Raw genomic sequence first — 9,767 nt, 5'->3', positions numbered from 1 at the left:
AATAAAATTTTGCAAACAGTTTCTATAGAAAAAAATGTATAGAAAAATTTTGCCAACACATCCTATAGAAATAAAATTTTGACAAAAATTTGAAAAAAAAAAAATCTATAGAAATTAAATGTTGGCATAATTTGCTATAGCAAAAAAAAAATGAAAAATTTTCTATAGCAAAAAACATTGACAAAATTTTTTATACCAATAAAATTTTGCAAAGAGTTTCTATAGAACAAAATGTATAGAAACACAATTTTGAAAAAAATTTCTATAGAAATAAAATTTTGCAAGATTGCAAAATATTTTGCTATATAAAATTTTTCCAATTTTTTTGTCATAGAAAATGTTGTCAAAATTTTTTGCTATTGAAAATTTTTATTTCAATTGAAAATTTTGGTTACAATTTTACTTCTTTTAGATTTTTTTTCATTTCTACAGTAAATTTTATCAATTTTTTTCCTACAGTAAATTTTATCAAAATTTTTTTCATACAGAAAATTTTATAAAAAATTTATTTCTATAGAAAATTTTGTCAAAAATTTATTTTTAAAGAAAATTTTATCATAATTTTATTTGTGAAGAAAATTTTGTCAAAATTTTATTTCCAGAGAAAATGTTCTCACAATTTTATTTCTATAGAAAATTTTCTCAAAACTTTATTTCTATAGAAAATTTCTCAAAATTTTATTTCTATAGAAAATTTCTCAAAATTTTATTTCTTAAGAAAATTTTGTCAAAATTTTATTTTTATAGAAAATTTTGTCAAAATTTTATTTTAATAGAAAATTTTATTTCTGCAGAAAATTTTCTCAAAATTCTATTTTTATAGAAAATTTTGTCAAAATTTCATTTCTATTGGAAATTTTGTCAAAATGTTATTTCTATCGAAAATTTTGTCAAAATTTTTTGTCAAAATTTAAATTTTATAAGAAATTTTGCCAAAATTTCATTTTTATAGGAAATTTTGCCAAAATTTCATTTCTATAGAAAATTTTTGCCAAAATTTTATTTCTATAGAAAATTTTCCAAAATTTTATTTCTATACGTAGCACAGTGGGGTTTTGATGTCAAAAGCGGGAATTAATTCGAAGTAGTTTTCCCTGTTTATAGTTTTAACTTTTTTCGGCCAAATTCACTAAAAGACATAAAACCAATCAAATTTTAAATATTTTTTAGTCCACTTTTTATTTGTTTTCCATTAGTTAATTTGCAACAAAAAAAGAGAATGAATATCTGCTTTTTGATCTGATTCTTAACAATTATTATCATCATCATCACAATCATCATCGTCAGTAAAATTACTATATGGATCATTATCATCAACACTGGCATTTTGATCACCATCAAGATTTGACTCAAATATCAACATTTGAATTGCTTCCATAGGCAAATTGTGGGGTTTCTTCTCTTTTAATTTCTCATTTCTGATATAACTGGATCCGAAGTATGTTAATTAACAGTATTTTAAATATCTCTTCATTTGATTTTTCCATAGAACATTTTCGCAAAAAATGCTCTCTAAAATTTTTAAAATCTTTGTTTCGAGCTTCTTGCGCTTCTTCCGACAACTGTCCAATCGGAAGTAAAGCGTGGTTAATTATTTCTGCTCCAAGTAATAAATATTTGTGCACGGTTGGGGACATATAGTACCAGGGGTTGAAAAATGTATTTCCATTTAATTTCAAAATGTGCAAAAAAGTGCAGACAACTTTTTCATCTATGCTTTCAAAAGAGTTTATTGTTTTAGAAAAAATAAACTTTTTTACTTAATTTGGCTTTATTCACAACTATTTGTCGACATATTTCTCGAAATCCTCTAATTTAAAGACTTACGAGCGAAACTAAATTTCAAATAATAACACATATAAAAACAAAAAACACAATAATAATCTTACTAACCTGAGAATGAAGGTTCCATTATTATTTTTTTTAATTATCGCTTTAGAAAACACTCAAAACTAATTTTTAAGACACCAATAATTTACATTTATATCGCACGCAAGGAAAACGTAAAATAACTCCAACTTCAAACATATATAGTGACACAACGGTACTTGTCAAAGACACAATTTTTGCGCTAGTGATGTGGAATTTTGTGTACTTTTACCGACTATAAACATTTTTTCGGTTCTCCTAAATTTCATTTTTCAATTAATTCCCATTTTTGGTATCAAAAACCCCAATGTGCGTCCGTCTGTCTGTGAACACATTTTTGTGATCAAAGTCTAGGTCGCAGTTTTAGTCCAATCGACTTCAAATTTGGCACAAGTTCCTGTTTTTGATCAGAATAGAACCCTATTGATTTTGGAAGAAATCGATTCAGATTTAGATATAACTCCCATATATATCTTTCGCCCGATATGCACTAATATGGACCCAGCAGCCAGAGTTTTATATCGATTTGCTTGAAATTTTGTACAATCATAACACTTAGTCGTATAGTCAAGTGTGCAAAAATTTATTGAAATCGGTTCAGATTTAGATATAGCTCCCATATATATCTTTCGCCCGATATGGACTTATATGGCCCCAGAAGCCAGATTTTTGGCCGAATTTGGTTGAAATTTTGCACTAGGAGTACAATTAGTAGTATAGTCAAGTGTGCAAAATTTGATTGAAATCGGTTCAGATTTAGATATAGCTCCCATATATATCTTTCGCCCGATATGGACTAATATGGTCCTCAAAGCCAGAATTTTGGCCCAATTTGGTTGAAATTTTGCACAGGGAGTACAATTAGTAGTGTAGCTAAGTGTGCCAAATTTTATTCAAATCGGTTCAGATTTAGATATAGCTCCCATATATATCTTTCGCCCGATATGCACTTATATGGACCCAGAAGCCAGAGTTTTATCCCGATTAGCTTGAAATTTTGCACAAGGAGTACAATTGGTAGTATAGTCATATGTGCCAAATTTGATTGAAATCGGTTCAGATTTAGATATAGCTTCCATATATATTTTTCGCCCGATATGGACTTATATGGCCCCAGAAGCCAAAGTTTTGGCCCAATTTGGTTGAAATTTTGCACTAGAAGTACAATTAGTAATATAGTCATGTGTGCCAAATTTGATTGAAATCGGTTCAGATTTAGATATAGCTCTCATATATATGTTTTTCTGATTTCGACAAAAATGGTCAAAATACCAACATTTTCCTTGTTAAATCGCCACTTCTTAGTCGAAAAGTTGTAAAAATGACTCTAATTTTCCTAAACTTCTAATACATATATATCGAGCGATAAATCATAAATTAACTTTTGCGAAGTTTCCTTAAAATTGCTTCAGATTTAAATGTTTCCCATATTTATTTTTTACTAACATTGTGTTCCACCCTAGTGCAATAGCCAACTTAAATTTTGAGTCTATAGATTGTGTAAAAGTCTATCAAATTCTGTCCAAATCGAGTGATATTTAAATGTATGTATTTGGGACAAACCTTTATATATAGCACCCAACACATGTGATATGGTATCGAAAATTTAGATCTACAAAGTGGTGCAGGGTATAATATAATCGGCCCCGCCCGACTTTAGACTTTCCTTACTTGTTTTTACTAAAATTGTGTTCCACCCTAGTGCATTAGCCAACTTAAATTTTGAGTCTATAGATTTTGCAAAAGTCTATCAAATTCTGGCCAAATCGAGTGATATTTAAATGTATGTATTTGGGACAAACCTTTATATATACCCCCCCAACACATTTGACGGATGTGATATGGTATCGAAAATTTAGATCTACAAAGTGGTGCAGGGTATAAAATAGTCGGCCCGACTTTAGACTTTCTTACTTGTTTTTTACTAACATCGTGTTCCACCCTAGTGCATTAGCCGACTTAAATATTGAGTCTATAGATTTTGTAGAATTCTGTCCAGATCGAGACATATTTAAATGTATGTATTTGGGACAAACCTTTATATATAGCCCCCAACACATTTGACGGATGTGATATGGTATCGAAAATTTAGATCTACAAAGTGGTGCAGGGTATAATATAGTCGTCCCCGCCCGACTTTAGACTTTCCTTACTTGTTTTATTTGTATAGAAGGTTAGGTTAGGTGGCAGCCCGATATATCAGGTTCTTAGACTATTCAGTCTATTGTGATACCACAGTGGTGAACTTTATCAAACTTTGTCAAAATTTTATTTCTATAGAAAATTTTGTCTAGATTTGATTAGTATAGACAATTTTATCAAAATCTCATTCTTATGCTCAATTTTGTCAACATTTTATTACTATAGAAAATTTTCTCAAGATTTTATTTCTATGGGAAATTTAGTCAAAATTTTATTTCTATAGGAAATTTTGTCAAATTCTATTTCTATAGGAAATTTTGTCAAAATTTCATTTTTATAGGAAATTTTGCCAAAATTTCATTTTTATAGAAAATTTTGCCAAAATTTTATTTCTATATTTTATTTCTTATAATACCCTGTGGAACAGAGTCGATATAGCCATGCCCGTCTGTCCGTCCGTCCGTCTGTCTGTCTGTGAACACATTTTTGTGATCAAAGTCTAGGTCGCAGTTTTAGTCCAATCGACTTCAAATTTGGCAAAAGTTCCTGTTTTGGGTCAGAATAGAACCCTATTGATTTCGGAAGAAATCGGTTCAGATTTAGATATAACTCCCATATATATCTTTCGCCCGATAAGCACTAATATGGACCCAGCAGCCAGAGTTTTATACCTATTTACTTGAAATTTTGTACAATCATAACACTTAGTCGTATAGTCATGTGTGCAAAATTTTATTGAAATCGGTTCATATTTAGATATAGCTCCCATATATATCTTTCGCCCGATATGGACTTATATGGCCCCAGAAGCCCGAGTTTTACCCCAATTTGCTTAAAATTTTGCACCAGGAGAACCATAAGTACTATAGTCAGGTGTGCCAAATTGGATTGAAATCGGTTCAGATTGAGATATAGCTCTCATATATATCTTTCGCCCGATATGGACACATATGGCCCCAGAAGCCAGAGTTTTAGCTCAATTTGGTTGAAATTTTGCACTAGGAGTATAATTAGTACTATAGTCAGGTGTGCCAAATTGGATTGAAATCGGTTCAAATTGAGATATAGCTCTCATATATATCTTTCGCCCGATTTTCCGTCATATGACCACAGAGGTCAAAGTTGTAGTCCGATTTATGTGAAATTGCACAGGGAGTAGAATTAAAATACTAAGTATGCATGCCAAATTTGGTTGAAATCGGTTCAGATTTCTATATAGCTTCCGTATATATGTTTTCCGATTTGGGCAAAAATGGCCAAAATACCCACATTTTCCTTGTAAAAGTGACTCAAATTTTTCTTTATTTTTAATACACATCTATCGACCGATAAATCATAAATATACTTTTGCGAAGTTGCCTCAAAATTGGTTCAGATTAAAATGTTTCCCATTTTTATACCCACCACCGTTTCACGCATAGAAAAAACATGTTTGGACATGGTTGCCGCATCCATTTAATGCTTATATAGAGTATGTAATTGTCGCGAAAACCATGTATTTTGTCTTTGTAAAAATAGTTTTCGAGCGGAGAAAAATGTAAATGCCGCAAACATGTTCTATTATTTAAATGATAGAATTTGAGACCATTACATGGTCGGGAAAATCATGTACCTGGCCATTCAATTTTTTTACTTTTTTGCAGGGAAAAAAGTATTTTTATAGGTTAAGTATAGACATGTCTAGAACCATTACATGGCCATAAAGACCATTTACATTTTTTTCGTGACCATTTAATTTTTTAACTTTTTTCCAGCGAAAAGAATTTTATAAAAACATTGAGCATGTACACACGATTTTCATTTTGCGCGTTAGTCGTGTGTTGATTGTTTCTTGGAATGGACGGAGAATACGGATTTACTGTGTTTTGTGTTAATTTATTTATTCAGAAGTGACACTTGGTTTTATGTGAAGACAAAAAAGGAAAGTGTAATTGAAAAAATGTACCTGTTTTTTGTTCTGGATTTTGCTATATGGTATCATTTATTTTTATTTGCAGTTACATGATGTCTGCGTTTGTACATTTGATGGGCACGATGTAAATATGGAATAATTACTTATTGTTGAAATTGAAATAAAATAGAGTGTGTAAAAATATATGATGTTTGCTTGAACGGCATTATAAATACAAATAAACAATGAATTAGTTTATAAATAAATAAAAACAAATAAATAAAGTTATTTTTGTGTTTTCTTTTCTCAAGTGGCGTCCTTTTTTCAACGATGAAAAAAGTTTTTTCATAAAGATCAAAACATTTTAGGTTGTGATCATGTTCTTTTAACTAGAAGAAAAACATTTTGAATAAATATCATAACATTTTAAATCGTGACCATTGTCTTTTCATTCAAACAAAATTCTTTTTATCAATATAATAACATTTTAGATGAGGACAATTACATTTTTCTTAGAACCATGTTCACTGATCCAACATGGTTGCAGGTTAAAATGTTACATGGTCGCCGCAAAAATATCATATTATTTTGCTCTTCGAATATGATTGTGACAATCATGTTTCTTCTCTGCGTGTTGTAACACATCGAAATATTGCTTTAAGACCCCATAAAGTATATATATTCTGGGTCGTGGTGAAATTCTAAGTCGATCTGAGCAAGTCCGTCCGTCCATCCGTCCGTCTGTTGAAATCACGCTATCTTCCGAACGAAACAAGCTATCGACTTGAAACTTGGCACAAGTAGTTGTTATTGATGTAGGATGCTATTGCAAATAGGCCATATAGGTCAACTTTTACGTATAGCCCCCATATAAACGGACCTCCAAATTTGGCTTGCCGATCCTCTAAGAGAAGCAAATTTCATCCGGTCCGGCTAAAATTTTGTACATGGCGTTAGTATATGGTCTCTAACAACCATGCAAAAATTGGTCCACGTCGGTCCATAACTATATAGAGCCCCTGCGTGTTGTAACACATCGAAATATTGCTTTAAGACCCCATAAAGTATATATATTCTGGGTCGTGGTGAAATTCTAAGTCGATCTGAGCAAGTCCGTCCGTCCATCCGTCCGTCTGTTGAAATCACGCTATCTTCCGAACGAAACAAGCTATCGACTTGAAACTTGGCACAAGTAGTTGTTATTGATGTAGGATGCTATTGCAAATAGGCCATATAGGTCAACTTTTACGTATAGCCCCCATATAAACGGACCTCCAAATTTGGCTTGCAAAAATTGGTCCACGTCGGTCCATAACTATATAGAGCCCCCATATAAACCGATCCCCCGATTTCATCCGATCCGGCTGAAATTTGGTACATGGTGTTGTTATATGGTCTCCAACAACCTTGCAAAAATTGGTCCACATCGGTCCATAACTATATATAGCCCCCATATAATCCCATCCCCCGATTTGGCTTGCGGAGCCTCTAAGAGAAGCAAATTTCATACGATCCGGCCGAAATTTGGTACATGGTGTTGGTATATGGTCTCTAACAACCATGGAAAAATTGGTCCACATCGGTCCATAACTATATATAGCCCCCATATAAACCGATCCCCTGATTTGGCTTGCGGAGCCTCTAAGAGAAGCAAATTTCATCCGCTCCGGTTGAAATTTGGTACATGTTGTTAGTATATGGTCTCTAATGACCATGGAAAAATTGGTCCACATCGGTCAATAATTATATATAGCCCCCATATAAACCGATCCCCCGATTTGGCTTGCGGAGCCTCTAAGCAAATTTCATCCTATCCGGCTGAAATTTGACCTCAGGAGCCTCTTGGAAGACCAAAATTCATCTGATTCAGTTGAAATTTGGTACGTGGTGTTAATATATGGCCTCAAACACCCATTCAAAAACTGGTCGAAATCGTTCAATAAATTTATAAAGGCCCCATATAAACCGATCCACAAATTTGACATCCGGAGCCCCTTGGAACAGCAAAATTCATCCGATTCGGTTGAAATTTGGTACGTGATGTTAGTATATGGTATCCAACAACCATGCAGGAATTGGTTCATATCAGTCCATAATTATATATAGCCCCCATATAAACCGATCCACATTGGGATTTTTGATACCAAAAATGGGAATTAATTGAAAAATGAAATTTAGGAGAACCGAAAAAATTTTTATAATGGAACCTTCATTCTCAGGTTAGTAAGATTATTATTGTGTTTTTTGTTTTTATATGTGACTTGTGTTATTATTTGAAATTTAGTTTCGCTCGTAAGTCTTTAAATTAGAGGATTTCGAGAAATATGTCGACAAATAGTTGTGAATAAAGCCAAATTAAGTAAAAAAGTTTATTTTTTCTAAAACAATAAACTCTTTTGAAAGCATAGATGAAAAAGTTGTCTGCACTTTTTTGCACATTTTGAAATTAAATGGAAATACATTTTTCAACCCCTGGTACTATATGTCCCCAACCGTGCACAAATATTTATTACTTGGAGCAGAAATAATTAACCACGCTTTACTTCCGATTGGACAGTTGTCGGAAGAAGCGCAAGAAGCTCGAAACAAAGATTTTAAAAATTTTAGAGAGCATTTTTTGCGAAAATGTTCTATGGAAAAATCAAATGAAGAGATATTTAAAATACTGTTAATTAACATACTTCGGATCCAGTTATATCAGAAATGAGAAATTAAAAGAGAAGAAACCCCACAATTTGCCTATGGAAGCAATTCAAATGTTGATATTTGAGTCAAATCTTGATGGTGATCAAAATGCCAGTGTTGATGATAATGATCCATATAGTAATTTTACTGACGATGATGATTGTGATGATGATGATAATAATTGTTAAGAATCAGATCAAAAAGCAGATATTCATTCTCTTTTTTTGTTGCAAATTAACTAATGGAAAACAAATAAAAAGTGGACTAAAAAATATTTAAAATTTGATTGGTTTTATGTCTTTTAGTGAATTTGGCCGAAAAAAGTTAAAACTATAAACAGGGAAAACTACTTCGAATTAATTCCCGCTTTTGACATCAAAAACCCCACACTGGTAGAAAAAGTTTCGTTAATACGATGAATTTCTATGTTGTATTAACGAAATTCTTCATTAAAAGTCAGCCAACGTAGCATTTCGTTATAACAACGTAATTTTACGTTATATTTACGAAACCCTTTATGGAATACATTTCGTAGTATTAACGAATAATTACGTTGCTATTACGTAGCCTTTTCGTTGTATTAACGAATATTATTCGTTGTATTAATGAAATTTAATCATTGTATGGATGCAGCTTATACGTTGTATGAACGAAAATCATTCATTGTACGAACCCAGTTTTTTCATTGTATGAATGAAAGGCGAACGTTGTATAAATGGACACAAACGTTATATTAATGAAACCCAACCAATTATTGCATTTGAGTGTAGTCATTGGTAGTGTATTATTTTTTGTTAAGATCTTTGAAATAGGATTTATATACTCGTACAGTAGGAAATAATATTTATTGAAAAATTAAGTAATTTAATAATCATATAGTGTGACTTTCACTTAAGAAAAAAGCCTCTAATTTCTAAGACCAAAAAATTATAATCGTATCGCCGTGTCCATTTATCCAATTTTTTTTGCAATCAAGGATCATTACGGTAATTGTTCCGTCTTCTTCATCTGAAAGCGAATGTACAAAAAACACCAATTTAACTCACCCACCATCTATGTTTATTATTCACAACGAAACTGTAATATGAGCCTGTGCACTCTTCAGCGAAAAGAACGTAAATGTGTTAAGGCTTGCCCATCAGACAAGTTTTCTGTTGAACTTTTTACCGTTTGTTTTTCA

Source organism: Haematobia irritans, chromosome 5 (genome assembly GCF_050003625.1).
Source record: "Haematobia irritans isolate KBUSLIRL chromosome 5, ASM5000362v1, whole genome shotgun sequence".
Classification (NCBI taxonomy): domain Eukaryota; kingdom Metazoa; phylum Arthropoda; class Insecta; order Diptera; family Muscidae; genus Haematobia; species Haematobia irritans.
This window is presented reverse-complemented; position numbering follows the sequence as displayed.